Source organism: Melanerpes formicivorus, unplaced genomic scaffold (assembly GCF_026170545.1).
Source record: "Melanerpes formicivorus ecotype bairdi unplaced genomic scaffold, bMelFor1.0.p_v2 SCAF_89, whole genome shotgun sequence".
Lineage (NCBI taxonomy): Eukaryota > Metazoa > Chordata > Aves > Piciformes > Picidae > Melanerpes > Melanerpes formicivorus.
In genome coordinates this window covers 965,814-983,706 of record NW_027142441.1, presented here as the reverse complement: position 1 = coordinate 983,706, position 17,893 = coordinate 965,814, and the positions used below count along the sequence as shown (strand labels likewise).

Sequence of the window (17,893 nt, the reverse complement as noted above, 5' to 3'; positions counted from 1 at the left end):
TTAAAAATAGTTTAAAATTAGCTTAAAAAGGAATAAATAACTAAGAAACTAAAATAAAATAACAGCTAAAAAAAAGAAGAAATCATTAAAATAGCTTCAAAATGGCTTTAAAAAAGGAATAAAAGATTAAAAATAGCTTAAAAATAGCTTTAAAAGGAAGAAATCATTAAGAAACTAAAATAAATAAGCAGCTAAAAAGAAGAAATCATTAAAATAGCTTCAAAATAGCTTTAAAAAAGGAAGAAATCATAAAAATAGCTTCAAAATAGCTTTAAAAAAGGAAGAAATCATTAAAAAACTAAAATAAAGCAATAGCTTAAAAAAGAAGAAATCATTAAAATAGCTTAAAAAAGGAAGAAATATTTTTAAATAGCTAAAAAATAGCTTAAAAAGGAATAAATCATTAACAATCTAAAATAAGTAAATGGCTAAGAAAGAATAAATCATTGAAATAGCTTCAAAGTAGCTTAAAAAAGGGAATAAATTGTTAAAAACAGCTTCAAAATAGCTTCAAAAAAGGAAGAAATCATTAAAATAGCTTCAAAATCGCTTAAAAGGAATAAATCATTAAGAAACTAAAATAGATAAACAGCTAAAAAAAAGAAATCATTAAAATAGCTTCAAAATAGTTTTAAAAAAAGGAATAAATCATTACAAATAGCTAAAAAGTTAGCTTAAAAAGGACTAAATCATTAAAAATAGCTTAAAAATAGCTTTAAAAGGAGTAAATAATTAAGAAACTAAAATAAATAAGCAGCTAAAAAAAAGAAGAAATCATTAAAATAGCTTTAAAATACCTTTTAAAAAGGACAAAATCATTCAAAATAGCTTAATTAAAAAGGAATCAATTATTAAAATAGCTTCAAAATAGCTTTAAAAGGAGGAAATCATTAAGAAACTAAAATAAATAAACAGCTAAAAAAGAGAAATCATTAAAAATAGTTAAAAAATAGCTTTAAAAGGAGCAAATCATTAACAATCTAAAATAAGCAAATGGCTAAAACAAAAGAATAAATCATTAAAATAGCTTCAAAGTAGCTGCAAAAGGGAATGAATCATTAAGAAACTACAATAAATAAACAGCTAAAAATAAAAGAAGCCATTAAAATAGCTTAAAATAGCTTTAAAAAAGGAATAAATCACTGGAAATAGCTTTAAAAAAGGAATAAATCATTAAAAATAGCTTCAAAATAGCTTTAAAAGGAATAAATCATCAAGAAACTAAAATAAACAGCTAAAAAAAGAAGAAATCATTAGAATAGAATAGAATAGAATAGAATAGAATAGAATAGAATAGAATAGAATAGAATAGAATAGACCAGACCAGGTTGGAAGAGACCTTCAAGATCATCAAGTCCAACCCTTCAACCAATCCAACACCACCTAAACAACTAACCCATGGCACCAAGCACCCCAGCAAGCCTCCTCCTGAACACCTCCAGGGATGGGGACTCCACCACCTCCCTGGGCAGCACATCCCAATGGCCAATCACTCTCTCTGTGTAGAACTTCTTCCTGACATCCAACCTAAACCTCCCCTGATGCAGCCTGAGACTGTGTGCTCTTGTTCTGGTATTGACTGCTTGGGAGAAGAGACCAACATCCACCTGGCTACAACCTCCTTCAGGGAGTTGGAGAGAGCAAGAAGGTCTCCCCTGAGCCTCCTCTTCTCCAGGCTAAGCAACCCCAGCTCCCTCAGCCTCTCCTCACAGGGCTGTGCTCCAGACCCCTCCCCAGCTTTCTTGCCCTTCTCTGGACACCTTCCAGCAAGTCAACCTCCTTCCTAACCTGAGGGGCCCAGAACTGGACACAGGACTCGAGGTGAAAGCAAACTTAAAAACAGCTTAAAAACAGCTTTAAAAGAAAGAATAAATCATTAAAAATAGCTTTAAAATAGCTTAAAAAGGGTTAAATCATTACAAATCTAAATTAAGTTAATGGCTAAAAAGAGAATAAATCATTAAAATAGCTTCAAAGTAGCTTAAAAGAGCTACTTTAAAATAGCTTAAAAATCGCTTTTAAAGGAATAAATCCTTAAAAATAGCTTTAAAATGGCTTTTAAAAAGGAAGAAATCCTTAAAAATAGCTAAAAAATAGCTTACAAAAGAAGAAATCATTAAAAATCTAGAATAAGTAAATGGCTAAAAAAGGAATAAATCATTCAAATAGCTTCAAAGTAGCTTAAAAAAAGGAATAAATCCTTAAAAATAGCTTTAAAATAGCTTTAAAAAAGGAATAAATGCTTTAAAATAGCTTTAAAATAGCTTTAAAAAAGGAATAAATCATTAAAAATAGCTTAAAAATCACTTTTAAAGGAATAAATCCTTAAAAATGGCTTTAAAATTCCTTTAAAAAAGGAATAAATCCTTTAAAATAGCTAAAAAATAGCTTAAAAAGGAAGAAATCATTAAAAATCTAGAATAAGTTAATGGCTAAAAAAGGAATAAATCATTCAAATAGCTTCAAAGTACTTTAAAAAAAGGAATAAAGCATTAAAAAGAGCTTTAAAATAGCTTTAAAAAGGAATAAATCATTAAAAATAGCATCAAAATAGCTTTAAAAAGGAATAAATCGTTAAAAATAGCTTTAAAATAGCTTTAAAAAAGGAATAAATCATTAAAAATAGCTAAAAATAGCTTTAAAAGGAATAAATCCTGTCCTCATAGGAGAGGTGCTCCAGCCCTCTGATCATCCTCGTGGCCCTGGAATATTGCATCCAGTTCTGGGCCTCTCAATTCAAGAAGGACCTCAGGGAACTGCCTGAAAGAGTCCAGTGCAGACCCCCAAAGATACTGAAAGGAGTGGAACATCTCCTTTGTGAGGAAAGGCTGAGGGACCTGGGGCTCTTTAGCTTGGAGAAGAGACCAAGAAGTGGCCTCATTAATCTTTATGAACATGTGAAGGAGTAAAGGGCAAGTGTCAGAAGGACAGAGTCAGGCTCTGCTCAGTGATATCCAATGACAGGGCCCCTCAGTTTAAGAAGGACATCGAAACACTTGAAGGTGTCCAGAGAAGGGCAAGAAAGCTGGGGAGGGGTCTGGGGCACAGCCCTGTGAGGAGAGGCTGAGGGAGCTGGGGTTGCTTAGCCTGGAGAAGAGGAGGCTCAGGGGAGACCTTCTTGCTCTCTGCAACTCCCTGAAGGGAGGTTGTAGCCAGGTGGGGGTTGGGCTCTTCTCCCAGGCAAGCAGCACCAGAACAACAGGGCACAGTCTCAAGCTGTGCCAGGGAAGGTTTAGGCTGGAGGTGAGGAGAAAGTTCTTCCCAGAGAGAGTTGTTAGCCATTGGGATGTGCTGCCCAGGGAGGTGGTGGAGTCCCCATCCCTGGAGGTGTTCAAGAGGGGATTGGATGTGGCACTTGGTGCCATGGTCTAGTCATGGGTCTGTGTTGATAGGTTGGACTTGATGATCCTCGAGGTCCTTTCCAACCCTAGTTATACTGGGGGGGAAAAAAAATCATTTTAAAATGGCTTTTAAAATAGCCTTAAAAAAGGGAAAGCATCCTTAAAAATAGCTCAAAGGCCATAAATAGCTTTTCAAAAGGACTAAATCCTTTACAAGTGGCCAAAATAAATAAGCTTTAAATGAGATGAAGAAAGGTTTAAGATTAAAATAAAAGCTTTAACAATAAAAAAAGAAGAATCCATCCCCAGAAACAAAGAGGGAGGTAGGTGGCCCAGATGCAGGCTGTGCAAAGGGGCTGCCTGGAGAGCCTCTGCCCTGCCAGGCAGGAGCTTGGTTTTCCACAGGAGAAGAGGAGGCTCAGGGGAGACCTTCTTGCTCTCTCCAACTCCCTGAAGGGAGGTTGTAGCCAGCTGGGGGTTGGTCTCTTCTCTCCATCACAGGTTTGAAAGCCATGTGAAAGGCCTCAGCCTTCCCAGACTGTGCCTGGCACCTGTCTCCTGACTCTGTGCCTGGTTTGGTTTCTAGGGGGCAGGAAGGGCAGGGGCAAGCCTTTGGGCACTTTTCCTCTCTGAAGGTAAGTAAAACACCATCCCCCCATGTTTTGTTGTGTTTCTCTTTTGCTTGTTCCCCTGTCCCAGGACCTTCTCATTCACTATGGCACAAGGCAGGTGGCCTTGGTAGAGAGACCACTAAACTTTTCCTTCAGCCCTCTAAAGCTGATAGAAGTATGCACAGCTACTCAGACACTGGAATCCTCTCCCAGGGGCAGCAGGGGAGTCCCCTCCATGGGGCAGTTGGAAGGCTCAGCTTGGCAGGGTGCTGGGCCAGCTCCTTTCAGCTCTGCTGTCAGCTGCAGAGGTTGGAGCAGGTGCTCCCTGGGGTCCCTTCCAAGCTGCACTCTGTGACTCTGTGACATTCCTGTTGAGCTGAGAGACATCAGTTGGATAAAAAACATTTCTGCATACAATTGACACAAGCAGGTGCTGCTGCTCAGAGTCTGAGCACCAGGAGCTCTGAGCTTTGGGTCCTGGTGGATGGCAGGCTGAACATGAGCCAGCAATGTGCTCCTGTGGATAAGAAGGCTAAGGGCATCCTGGGCTGGATTAGAAGGGCTGTGGGCAGTAGGTCAGAGAGGTTCTCCTGCCCCTCTACCCTGCCCTGCTGAGGCCACAGCTGGAATCTTGTGTCCAGCTCTGGGCCACTCAGGTTAAGAAGGACCTTAGGGAACTGCTTGAGAGAGTCCAGCACAGAGCCACAAAAATCATTAAGGGAGTAGAACATCTTCCTTAGGAGGAGAGCCTGAGGGAGCTGAGGGCTCTGCAGCTTGGAGAGGAGGAGCCTGAGGGTGAGCTCCTTGCTGTTGCTAAAGCTGTGCAGGGTGATGCCCAGAGGCTGGAGCCAGGCTCTGCTGGGGGATGCCCAATGCCAGCACAAGGGGCAGTGGTGGAAGCTGAGGCAGAGGAAGTGCCATGGAAACAGGAGGAAGGATTTTTCCCCTGTGAGGTGCCAGAGCCCTGGAGCAGGCTGCCCAGGGGGGTTGTGGAGTCTCTCTCTCTGGAGGTATTCAAGCCCCACCTGGATGTGTTCCTGTGTGAGCTGCCCTGGGTGATGCTGCTCTGGCAGGGGGTTGGACTGGGTGAGCTTTCGAGATCCCTTCCAGCCCCTCACATCCTGTGACTCTGTGACCTGTGCAACAGCATCCCTCAGGTTGCCTTTTTTTCCCCCTCTTCATCAAGGCTCTCTTAAAAGACCTGATGGTTTCAGTTGAATAATTCCTGGCTGTTTCTGACTACAGATGAGGAGCAGTGAAAGCACTTCAAAGAAGAGGGTTTCTTAAAGTGAACAGTGTTCCTGGCAGCAGGGAATTTGATCTTGGCTCCATTTCAACAGGGGCTATGCAAGCAGCTGGAGAGAAAGCCAGTTCAGCTGGTTTGGCTCATGGAGAGCCTCATGGAGGGGCTGATGGAGGGGCTGATGGGGGCCTGATGGAGAGCCTCATAGAGGGGCTGATGGAAGGCTGATGGACGCTCATGGAGAAGCTGATGGAGAGCCTCATGGAGAGCCTCATGGAGGGGTTGATGGAGGTGCTCCTCAGTTTTCCCAGAGAAAGAACCTCCCTGTGCCAGGCAGCAGGGCTGTGCTCTGTGTTCAGGCTGGAGGTGAGGAGGAAGTTCTTCCCCATGAGAGTGGTGAAGCCCTGGAATGGGTTGTCCAGGGAGGTGGTTGGGGCCCTGTCCCTGGAGGTGTTTAAGGCCAGGCTGGATGAGGCTCTGGGCAGCCTGATCTAGTGTGGGGTGTCCCTGCCCATGGCAGGGGGGTTGGAACTAGATGATCCTTGTGGTCCCTTCCAACCCTGACTGATACTATGATACCCTCTCAGCTGGCATCAAACCACTCAGGGACTGCCCCTTTCTGAGGTCAAGGCCTCTTCAAGTAGCGGCTGTGCTGTGCCACTTGCTCTTATTTGCTGCAGCTGAAGTCGAGCTCCTTTGATGTCCTTATTGTCAGTGTGAAGTTCATTAAGGGAAGCTGGCAATGGGGAGCTAAGCAATGTACTTAGCCCAGTGCAGATCTGAGGTGGAGGAGGCTGTGAGCTCCCTGACCATCCCTGTGCACTCCCATGTCAGCAGGTAGGCATCTCACTAGTTTGTGTACAGATATCTCTCACATAATCATAGACTGGGTTTGGATGGAAAGGACCTTAAAGGTCACCCAGTCCCAACCCCCTGCCATGGGCAGGGACACCTCCCACCAGCCCAGCTTGCTCAAGCCCCCAGCCAGCCTGGCTTTCCACACCTCCAGGCTTGGAGGGTCCACAACTTTTCTGGGCAATGTGTTCCAGTGCCTCATCACCCTCATGGGGAAGAATTGCATCCTAATGGCCAAGCTCAATCCAGCTTCTTCCAGTGTGAAGGCATCATCTCTCGTGCTGTCACTCCCAGCTGCTTGCTTTTGGTTACCCTTCAGTGGCAATGGTTTCCTTCTTACTGACTGGGCCACTGGCCAGCAAGCCAGCCAGGGACTGGATTTCTACTGTCACAGTACTGCAGTGCTGCACTACTGAGCAAATAAAAGATAGCCTTTAACTCACACACCCCACACAGCCCTTTCTGGGGTGCATCACTGTTTCTACCATTCTGCTGTGGAAAGCAGCTCTGGGGAAAAGGACCTGGAAGTCCTGGTGCACAACAGGATGACCATGAGCCAGCAATGTGCCCTTGTGGCCAAGGTCAATGGCATCCTGGGGTGCATCAAGAGGAGTGTGGCCAGCAGGTCAAGAGAGGTTCTCCTGTCCCTCTACTGTGCCCTGCTGAGGCCTCACCTGGGGTGCTGGTTCCAGTTTTAGACTCCTCAGCTCAGGAAGGACAAAGAGCTACTGGAGAGAGTCCAGCTCAGGAGAGTGGCCAGCAGGGCCAGGGAGGGGATTCTGCCCCTCTGCTCCACTCTGCTGAGACCACAGCTGCAGCTCTGGGGCCAGTTCTGGAGCCTCTGTGCCAGGAAGGATCTGGAGGGGCTGGAAGGTGTCCAGAGAAGGGCTACGAGGTCAAGAGAGTTTTCCTCTCCCTCTACACTGCCCTGCTGAGGCCTCACCTGGAGTGCAGTTCTGGATACCTCTGCTCAAGAAGGACAAAGAGCTACTGGAGGGAGTCCAGCTCAGGGCCACTGAGATGCTGGGGGCACTGGAACAGCTCTCATGGGAGGAGAGGCTGAGAGCTGGGGGTGGTTAGCCTGGAGAAGAGGAGGCTGAGGGGGATCTGATCAATGCTTACAAGTATCTGAGGGGTGGGGTTCAGGAGGATGAGGCCAGACTCTCCTCAGTGGTGCCCAGTGACAGAGCAGGAGGGAATGGGTGTAAACTTGACCATAGGAAGCTCCATCTAAACGGGAGGAGGAACTTCTCTACTGTGAGGGAGGCAGAGCCCTGGAGCAGGCTGCCCAGAGAGGTGGTGGAGTCCCCACCTCTGGAGCCTTTCAAGACTCACCTGGATGCCTGCTTTAGGTGATGCTGCTCTGGCAGGCAGGTTGGACTGGATGATCTCCAGAGGGCCCTTCCAAGCCCTACTGTGCTGTGCATTCTGTGATTCTGTATTTTTCTGCTATGTTTAATGAGCCAGGGGTCACTTCAGCAGCTGGTGGCCAAGCATGTGAGGAGAGAACCCATAAAACCAAATCAATCTGCAAGGGAGATCAAGGTGAAGTTCAGCTGCTGCTCTTGATCCTTTATCACAGAGGGTTGAGCAGGTAGCACTGCAGCAGTCACTGGACTCACATTGCTGCACAGTTCCATAGCAGAAGTTACTGTCCCAGTTTATTGGGAAATAAAAGGTGTGACATGATTGTTTGCTAGCCTGTAAAGAGAAAGAAAGGTCCAGCTTAGGGTGAGGTCCAACTGGCAAGAGGGCTCTTTTACTGCTGCCTGTCAGATCTCTGTATATATTTAAGACATCTGAAGTTTCTCTTCACTCTAAGCAAAGTAGAATCATAGGATCAACCAGGTTGGAAATGACCTCACAGATCATCAAGTCCAACCTACTACCCAATCCCTAACACCTCCTGACAACTAAACCAGGGCTCCAAGTGCCACATCCAATCCCCTCTGGAACACCTCCAGGGATGGGGACTCCACCACCTCCCTGGGCAGCACATCCCAATGGCTAACAACTCTCTCTGGGAAGAACTTTCTCCTCACCTCCAGCATAAACCTCCCCTGGCACAGCTTGAGACTGTGTCCTCTTGTTCTGCTGCTGCTTGCCTGGGAGAAGAGACCAACCCCCACCTGGCTACAACCTCCCTTAAGGGAGTTGCAGAGAGCAAGAAGGTCTCCCCTGAGCCTCCTCTTCTCCAGGCTAAGCAACCCCAGCTCCCTCAGCCTCTCCTCACAGGGCTGTGCTCCAGACCCCTCCCCAGCTTTGTTGCCCTTCTCTGGACACCTTCAAGTCTCTCAATGTCCTTCGTGAACTGAGGAGCCCAGAGCTGGACACAGGACTCAAGGTGTGGCCTCAGCAGTGCTGAGCACAGGGCACAAGGACTTCCCTGCTCCTGCTGGCCACACTATTATTTCTTTCCTACATCACAAACTTTTAAAGGCTTCAAAAGCAGAAGCAAAAGCTGCCAGCCAGTAATAATTAGGAAGTCTGGCGTGTCTGTCACAACCTTTTATGACTGCATCTCCCATAGCTAATTTGACTTGTACCATGTCTGCAGTGATACCACAGTGGATCAGACTTCTAACCCAACTGATATGCTGGTGAGCTGCAGAGCACTGGGTTTGTTGAATTGAAAACCAAGTGGGCAAACAAGGACATTGCAAAACACTTCAAAATTCAAGGTGCACCAAGAGGTGAAGAAGAGATTTAAAGCCTGCTTAATTCACAGAGCCACAGATTGCGTTGGGTTGGAGGAGATCCTCCAAGGGCATCTTGCCCAACCCCCCTGCACTCAGCAGGGACAGCTCCAGCCAGAGCAGGCTGCCCAGGGCCACAGCAAGTCTGAACTTGAATGTCTCCAGGGATGGAGCCTCAACCACATCCCTGGGCAGCCTGTGCCAGTGTCACCACCCTCAGGTTGTGGAGTCCCCATCAGTGGAGGTGTTTAAGAGGAGCCTGGATGAGGCACTTGGTGCCATGGTTTAGTTGATCAGATGGTGTTGGGTGATAGGTTGGGCTGGATGATCTTGAAGGTCTTTCCCAACCTGGTTCATTCCATTCCATTCCATTCCATTCCATTCCATTCCATTCCATTCCATTCCATTCCATTCCATTCCATTCAAATTCTATTCCATTCCACTCTAATTCTATTCTACTCCAATTCCATTCTACTCCATTCTATTCTATTCTATTCTATTCTATTCTATTCTATTCTATTCTATTCTATTCTATTCTATTCTATTCATGGTGCAGAACTTCCCCCTGATGTCCAACCTAACTCTGCCCTGCTCCAGTTTCACACCATTGCCCTCATCCTATCCCCACAGCCCCTTCTGAACAGCTCCATCCCAGCTCTCCTGGAGCCCCTTCAGGTCCTGGCAGGCTGCTCTGAGGTCTCCCTGGAGCCTTCTCTTCTCCAGGCTGAACACCCCCAGCTCCCTCAGCCTGGCCTTGTAGCAGAGGTGTTCCAGCCCCCTGCTCAGTTTTGTGGCACTCCTCTCCATGGCTCCTCTTCGTGGCTCCATCAGGTCCATGTCTCTCTTGTGCTGAGGGCTTCAGAGCTGGACAGAGTACTCCAGGTGAGGTCTTACCAGAGCAGATAAATACCTGCACACCTGATTTATTTGCATACCACCACTGCTAAACTAGACAGCACGTGTTGGCAGCACTGTGCCTGACAAACTGATCACCTTTGTGGCCTCTGACTGTGCCACCAAGTTGTCTCTGCAAGCACTTCACGTGGAATCATGTAAAGACTGAACAGTAACATCAAACAGCTTGGGTTTATTTTCACAGGATCACAGGATGCTAGGGATTGGAAAAGACCTCTGGAGATCTTCATGCCCAGACCCCCAGGACCACAGAATCCAGCACAGGTCACACAGGAACACATCCAGACAGGGCTGGGAAGGCTCCAGAGGAGACTCCACAACCTCTCTGGGCAGCCTGCTCCAGGGCTCTGGGACCCTCACAGTGAAGAAGTTCCTCCTGGTGCTGAGGTGGAACCTCCTGTGCTGGAGTTTCCATTCATTGCCCTTGTCCTGTCACGGGGTGCAGCTGAGTAGAGCCTGTCTCTGTCCCCTCCCTCTTGACCCCTCAGATATTTCTAAGCATTTATTAAATCCCCTCTCACTCTTCTCCAGACCAAGCAGCTCCAGGTCTCTCAGCCTCTCCTCAAAGAGTTCATTACAAAGGAGAGCTACAGACTGAAAACCAAGGGGGTTACCTCATGGCAGACAGCAGGGCTGGGCTCAATGAATGAAAGCCCCTACTACAAAGAGGGATCTGGAGGTGCTGGAAGGTGTCCAGAGCAGGGCCAGGAGGATGAGCAGAGGGCTGGAGCACCTCTCCTGTGAGGACAGACTGAAGGAGTTGGGGCTGTTCAGGCTGGAGAAGAGAAGGCTCCCAGGTGACCTCATTGTGGCCTTCCAGGATCTGAAGGGAGCTACAGGAAGGCTGGGGAGGGACTGCTCAGGATCTCAGCCAGTGATAGGACTAGGGGGAATGGAATGAAGCTGGAGGTGGGGAGATTGAGGCTGGAGGGGAGGAGGAAGTTCTTCCCCATGAGAGTGGTGAAGCCCTGGAATGGGTTGTCCAGGGAGGTGGTTGAGGCCCTGTCCCTGGAGGTGTTTAAGCCCAGGCTGGATGAGGCTCTGGCCAGGCTGATCTAGTGTGGGGTGTCCCTGCCCATGGCAGGGGGGTTGGAACTGGATGATCCTTGTGGTCCCTTCCAACCCTGACTGATTCTATGGTATTATGATACTAAAGAATATTGACCTGCCCTCTGGGCAGAAAGATTACACTGGTGACAATCTCCAAAGTGCTACTGAAGCTCAGCTGCCTTATGCTGTGCTAACCACATGGATTTCATGGGTTTCACACTCACACAAAACTCTGCTCCAGGCTGTTCTGCTAAGATGATGAAGCCATGAATCTCTTAAGATCAAGGGGGAGGGGGAAGCACTGCAAATGTATCTTCAGGGTGCAAACATTTGGCAGCATGGCCTGAATACTAGCAAGGCCACTTCTGCCACAAGTATATCCTAGAGATCTTCTTTACACCTAAACCAGCAAGAATGTCTTTCAAGTGGGCTCCCCCTGTATGGGCTACATTTGCTCTCACACAGGCTCTCACACCCTGCCTTGCCTTCTGGTCTGTGCTCTGCTTAGCCATGGCACCCACCAAGCCCTGGCTCATCCCCTTGGCCACCTTCAGGATGCTCCAGGGCAGGGATTGTCTCCTGCAGTCAACACTGGGGAGGCCACACCTTGAGTAGTGCAGACAGTTTTGGGCCCCTTACTGCAAGAAGAACCTTTAGATGCTGGAGCAGGGCCAGAGAAGGGCAACCAAGCTGGGGAAGGGTCTGGGGAAGAGGGCTGGGGAGGAGCAGCTGAGGGAGCTGGGGGTGTTGAGTGTGGAGAAGAGGAGGCTGAGGGAGACCTCATTGCTCTCTGCAGCTCCCTGAGAGAAGGCTGCAGGGAGGTGAGCATCAGTCTTTTCTCCCTAGAAACAACCAATTAGGACCACAGAATTTTTTGTCCTCAAGTCACAGAATCATAGGATTGTGTTGGGAAAGCTCTCCAAGAGCCTCCAGTCCAGCATCAGCCCAGCCCCACCATGGCCACCAAACCCTGGCCCCAAGGGCCATGGCCACAGCTCTCTGCAACACCTCCAGGGATGGGGACTCCACCACCTCCCTGGGCAGCCTCTGCCAAGCCCTGACCACGCTGGCAGCAGAGACATTTTGCCTCCTCTCCAACCTGAGCCTCCCCTGGCACAACTCCAGGCCATTTCCTCTCCTTCTGTCACCTGAGACTAGGGAGCAGAGCCCAGACCCCACCTCCCTGCAGCCTCCTCTCAGGGAGCTGCAGAGAGCAATGAGGTCTCCCTCAGCCTCCTCTTCTCCACACTCAACACCCCCAGCTCCCTCAGCTGCTCCTCCCCAGCCCTCTTCTCCAGGCCCTTCCCCAGCTTGGTTGCCCTTCTCTGGCCCTGCTCCGTTAGGATCCTGACAGAGCTGTCGAGCCCTGGCACAGGCTGCCCGGGGCGCTGCTCGAAGCCCCATCCCCGCAGGTCTGCGGGAGCAGCGCAGACGCGGAGCGGAGCGCACAGCCTAGCAGCGGACACGGCAGCGCTGGGCTCACGGCGGGACTCGGACTCGACCGCACTCAGCTGGTCCCTTCCAACCACAGCGAGTCTATGAAAAGCCAAAGGCCAGGCCAGAGGCGAGCGGCGGGGCGGCCTGGCAGCCCGCACACAGGACGCGGCCGGCAGCCCCCGGCCATGGCTCTGCCCCCGGCCACAACTCTGCCCGCGGCAGCCAAACGCCGGCCGCCGGCTCCCGCCCGGCCTGCCCCAGAGCCCACCCCCAGCGCCCTCACACCCTCACGGCCCCGCTCTCGCGATGGGGGCCCTGAACTCTCGCGATAGCTGCGCGGACACCCCCTCACACGCACACGCCTGCCCCCGCGGGGAGGATGCCGGGCGCCGCCTTTGCCTTTTCCCGCCGTTTCGCGTGGAGCTGCCGGGAGCCAACCAGGTAACGGCGCGCGCGCTCCTTCCTGCCGCCGCCTGGTGACGGCCGCTCGCGGGACGCTGCCGCGCGGGACGCTGCCGCCCGGCGCCGGGGACGGGACCGACCCGACCCCCCCCCGGCCCCGCTGGGCTGCGGCGGGGCGCGCTGCAAGCACCCGCCCTCCTCACACCGGGACGCCCCGGGCCGGCGGGGCGGCCCGCGCCGAGCTCTCTCGCTCCCTCCGTTTCGGAGGATCCGGGCGACCTCGGTGCCGCTCGGGGGGACGGAGCGCGGGGGACATGCCCGAGCCCTCCCTTGCCGTCCCGGCTCCTGGGCGCGAGGGCAGCCCGGCGGGGAGCCGCAGCGGCTGAGGCTGCCGCAGGCGCCGGTCATGGCGGGACTGCTCCCGGCGCCCCGGCCAGCGTCAGCAGTGAGTGGTGTGTGTGCTGAGTGTGCAGGGGAAAGGGAAGCGAAAGGGAAAGGGAAAGGGCAAGCGCCGCGGGGCGGCACGGGAGCAGGCCTGCGCCGGGCTGTGCGCTCCGGGACGGGCTGTGCGCTGCGGGACGGGCAGCACCCTGCGGGGAGAGCCTGCGGAGCGCGGGGAGGCTGCAGTGTGCCCAGGGGAGCAAGGGCATCCTGGCCTGCATCAGAGCAGTGTGGCCAGCAGGAGCAGGGAGCTCATCCTGCCCTGTGCTCAGCACTGCTGAGGCCACACCTGGAGTCCTGTGTCCAGCTCTGGGCTCCTCAGGTTAGGAAAGATGTTGAGATGCTGGAAGGTGTCCAGAGAAGGGCAAGAAAGCTGGGGAGGGGTCTGGAGCACAGCCCTGTGAGGAGAGGCTGAGGGAGCTGGGGTTGCTTAGCCTGGAGAAGAGGAGGCTCAGGGGAGACCTTCTTGCTCTCTCCAACTCCCTGAAGGGAGGTTGTAGCCAGGTGGGGGTTGGTCTCTTCTCCCAGGCAAGCAGCAGCAGAACAAGAGGACACAGTCTCAAGCTGTGCCAGGGGAGGTTTAGGCTGGAGGTGAGGAAGAAATTCTTCCCAGCAAGAGAGATTGGCCATTGGGATGTGCTGCCCAGGGAGGTGGTGGAGTCACCATCCCTGGAGGTATTTAGGAGGGGACTGGATGTGGCACTTGGTGCCATGGTTTAGTTGATCAGGTGGTGCTGGGTGATAGGTTGGACATAATGATCTCAAAGGTCTTTTCCAACCTGGTCTATTCTATTCTATTCTATTCTGTTCTATTCTATTCTATTCGTGCTGCTGGGGGTGTGTGGAGGAAGGCAGTTCATGGAAAACAGGAATGTTTAGGTTCTGGGGAAGGGTTAATAAGGAGCAGAGCCCCAGCTGAGAGTGGCCTGGTTCCTGGCTTGCCTACAGCTGTTGGCCGGATAGCGCCTCAAGGGGCAGGCATTCATACAGTCACAGGATGGGTTGGGTTGGAAGGGACTGCAAGGATCATCCAGTTCCAACCCCCAACACCTTCCACCAGCCCAGGCTGCTCAAGGCCTCATCCAGCCTGGCCTTGAGCACCTCCAGGGAGGGGACAGCCACAGCCTCCCTGGGCAGCCTGTGCCAGGGGCTCACCACTCTGAAGAATTTCTTCCTAATCTCCAGACTCAGTCTCCTCTCTCCCAGCTCAAAGCTGTTGTCCCTCTTCCCATCAGTGCAAGCCCTTGTAAAAGGTCCTTCCCCTGCTTCCTTGGAGTCCCCTTCTGGTAGTGGAAATAATAAATAAATAAAACCCTTTATTTATTTATTTAGAATAAACCAAAGCAGGTTGGAAGAGACCTTCAAGATCATGGTGTCCAACCTATCATCCAACACCACCTAAACAACTAACCCATGGCACCAAGCACCCCATCATGGGGCATTAAGCTTAAAAGAGGGCAGGGTCCTGTGAACAGAGGAGCTGGCATGTGGGCTGCTGGAACATTCCCCTTTCCTCTTCCTGGTTGCAGTGATGAGCAGAGGGCTGGAGCACCTCTCCTGTGAGGACAGACTGAAGGAGTTGGAGCTGTTCAGTCTGCAGAAGAGAAGGCTCCCAGGTGACCTCATTGTGGCCTTCCAGGATCTGAAGGGGGCTCCAGGAAGGCTGGGGAGGGACTGCTCAGGATCTCAGGCAGTGCTAGGACTAGGGGGAATGGAATGAAGCTGGAGGTGGGGAGATTGAGGCTGGAGGGGAGGAGGAAGTTCTTCCCCATGAGAGTGGTGAAGCCCTGGAATGGGTTGTGCAGGGAGGTGGTTGGGGCCCTGTCCCTGGAGGTGTTTAAGCCCAGGCTGGATGAGGCTCTGGGCAGACTGATCTAGTGTGGGGTGTCCCTGCCCATGGCAGGGGGTTGGAACTAGCTGATCCTTGTGGTCCCTTCCAACCCTCACTGATACTATGATACCCCAGCCTGAGGACTGACCCAAGCTATTGTCAAGAGGAAAGGGACTAAGAAAGGTTTTAGGGAGGTGGTATCCCCCCTGGGTGAGCAGCAGTCATCCCAGAAGAAGCATGGAGCTAAAGGAGCAGTGGCTTTCTCTCTTTGTGTCTAGAGCTGGGAGTGGGAAAGTGACCTCCTTGCCATGTAGCTCTTTGGTTTGTGTTTTGTATACAGCTTGTGTGCTGGAAAGTGTGTTAGCCTCTGGGCATCACCCTGCTAGCAGTCAGTCCTGCACAGGACCCTAATAAACCTGCCTGCTCTGTGTGTGAATTGGGCTTGGCACACTGGCTGAAGGAATCCAGCTTGGGGACAGAGCAGGGAGAGGGGCTGGCATTCTGCTTCCTCCCAGCATATGGCTCTCTCCCTTCTTGCAATTGTCTGGACACCCATCCCAGGCATTATGTTCCCTAAGGACTAGAAAACCTTTGGTGGGACAAGAGAGTAAGCTAAGAGCACCTTTTACACCTGTGCAACTGCCCAGACCTGTCAAAAGTTGTCCTTGAGCACCTGCAGTGACCTTTAGAGGTCCCTTCCAAGCCAGACCATTCTGTGATTCAAAGCACCACATCGTTGTGGGACCCTGATGCAGGTGAAGCCTGGGGAAATGCCTTGCTGGTTTTGCCCCTGTTTGTGTTGTGCTGGTGTGCTAACCATTTGCAGGAGCTCTGAGCAGCTTTAGTGCTTTTATTTAGGTGTCTGTTATAAACTGGAACCCAGGAGGTTCCACCCCAGCATGAGGAAAAACTTCTGTACTGAGAGGGTGCTGGAGCCCTGGAGCAGGCTGCCCAGAGAGGTTGTGGAGTCTCCTGCTCTGGAGACCTTCAAGACGTATCTGGACATGTTCCTGTGTGAGCTGCCCTAGCTGACCCTGCTCTGGCAGCGGGGTTGGACTGGATGAGCTTCAGAAGTCCCTTCCAACCCCTCACATTCTGTGACTTTGATACTGGACACCCAGTGCCAGTGGAATTGCATGGCTCCCTGGCAGGTCTGAGCACCATGCTTCCCCTGTAGTTTACCTGAGGGCATCATCTGTGCTAAGAAAGCCTCCAAAACAAGGCAGGGTGATGGGTGGGGTTGAGCAGAGCTGTGTGGGCAGGCTGGATGTGGGGACAAAGCTCTCCCATGTTGGTAGTTCTTCTCCTGAAGTTACTCTCCTTTTCCATCAGGGAGTCAGAATCATCCCAGTGTAGCAGCATGAAGAGTAGAACAGAATTAACCAGGATGGAACCTTTGAGATCATCCAGTCCAACCTGTCACCCAGCACCATCTGATCAACTCAACCATGGCACCAAGTGCCTCAGCCAGGCTCTTCCTAAACACCTCCAGGGATGGGGACTCCACCACCTCCCTGGGCAGCACATCCCAGTGGCCAATCTCTCTTGCTGAGAAGAACTTTCTCCTTACCTCCAGCCTAAACCTCCCCTGGCACAGCTTGAGACTGTGTCCTCTTGTTCTGGTGCTGGGTGCCTGGCAGAAGAGCCCAACCCCCACCTGGCTACAACCTCCCTTCAGGGAGTTGGAGAGAGCAATGAGGTCTCCCCTGAGCCTCCCCTTCTGCAGGCTAAGCAACCCCAGCTCCCTCAGCCTCTCCTCCCCTGGGGCAACCTAAAGCCATTTCCTGTCCCTTGTTCCTAGGGAAAAGAGATCAACTCCCACCTGGCTCCAGCCTCCTTTCAGGGAGTTGTAGAGTGGCAGAAGGATTCCCCTCAGCCTCCTTTGAGCTACTCCCAGGTGAAAGTGGCAGGGAGAGCCATGAGCAGCCTGTTAGCTGCCTTACCCTCCACTTCCTCTGTTCAGATGTAGTTTGAGGTGTGGGCTTTGGTTAAATTCAGCTTTGCCAGCAGTGTTCTGGCTGCCTCACTTCCTGTTGTTATTCCAAGTGATCAACACTTGCAGGAACTCCCCCACGCTGAAGTTGCTCACAGCTCTTCAGAGTCTGGTGAAAATCTAGCAGTTAGAACACCCCTGAGGTTCCTTTTTGATGGCATGTGGCATCAGTGCTGGGCCCTGTCCTCTTTAACATCTTCATTGATGATCTGGATGAGGGCATTGAGTCAGTCATCAGCAAGTTTGCAGATGACACCAAGCTGGGAGCAGATGTTGGTCAGTTAGAGGGCAGAAGGGCTCTGCAGAGGGACCTTGCCAGGCTGGACAGATGGGCAGAGGCCAACAGGATGGCATTCAACAAGTCCAAGTGCCAGGGGCTGCACTTTGGCCACAGCAACCCCAGGCAGAGCTACAGGCTGGGGGCAGAGTGGCTGAGAGCTGCCAAGCAGAGAGGGCCCTGGGGGTGCTGATTGACAGCTGCCTGAACATGAGCCAGCAGTGTGCCCAGGGGGCCAAGAAGGCCAAGGGCATCCTGGCCTGCATCAGGAAGAGTGTGGCCAGCAGGAGCAGGGAAGTCCTTGTGCCCTGTGCTCAGCACTGCTGAGGCCACACCTTGAGTCCTGTGTCCAGTTCTGGGCTCCTCAGTTCAAGAAGGACATTGAGGGACTTGAAGGTGTCCAGAGAAGGGCAATGAAGCTGGGGAGGGGTCTGGAGCACAGCCCTGTGAGGAGAGGCTGAGGGAGCTGGGGTTGCTTAGCCTGGAGAAGAGGAGGCTCAGGGGAGACCTTCTTGCTCTCTGCAACTCCCTGAAGGGAGGTTGTAGCCAGGTGGGGGTTGGTCTCTTCTGCCAGGCAAGCAGCAGCAGAACAAGAGGACACAGTCTCAAGCTGTGCCAGGGGAGGTTTAGGCTGGAGGTGAGGAGAAAGTTCTTCCCTGAGAGAGTTGTTAGCCATTGGGATGTGCTGCCCAGGGAGGTGGTGGAGTCCCCATCCCTGGAGGTGTTCCAGAGGGGATTGGATGTGGCACTTGGTGCCATGGTTTAGTCATGAGGTCTGTGGTGCCAGGTTGGACTGGATGA

General features: G+C 51.4%; 1 protein-coding gene across 6 annotated transcripts in view; it reads left to right on the top strand.

Moving 5' to 3' along the window:
• The window catches only part of RBBP8 (RB binding protein 8, endonuclease), a 74,964-nt gene that overhangs the window by 5,436 nt on the left and 51,635 nt on the right, over window positions 1–17,893 (top strand). The window contains exon 2 of one of the 6 annotated variants that reach the window (XM_068165459.1): window positions 14,521–14,607. The exons of 3 other annotated variants lie outside the window; for them this stretch is intronic. The gene's annotated coding sequence lies outside the window, so the exon portion shown is untranslated. Of the gene's footprint in view, window positions 1–12,497; window positions 12,590–12,844; window positions 12,996–14,520; window positions 14,608–17,893 lie in introns of those variants that run through there. 2 more of the 6 variants (XM_068165457.1, XM_068165460.1) reach the window with 2 other exon arrangements.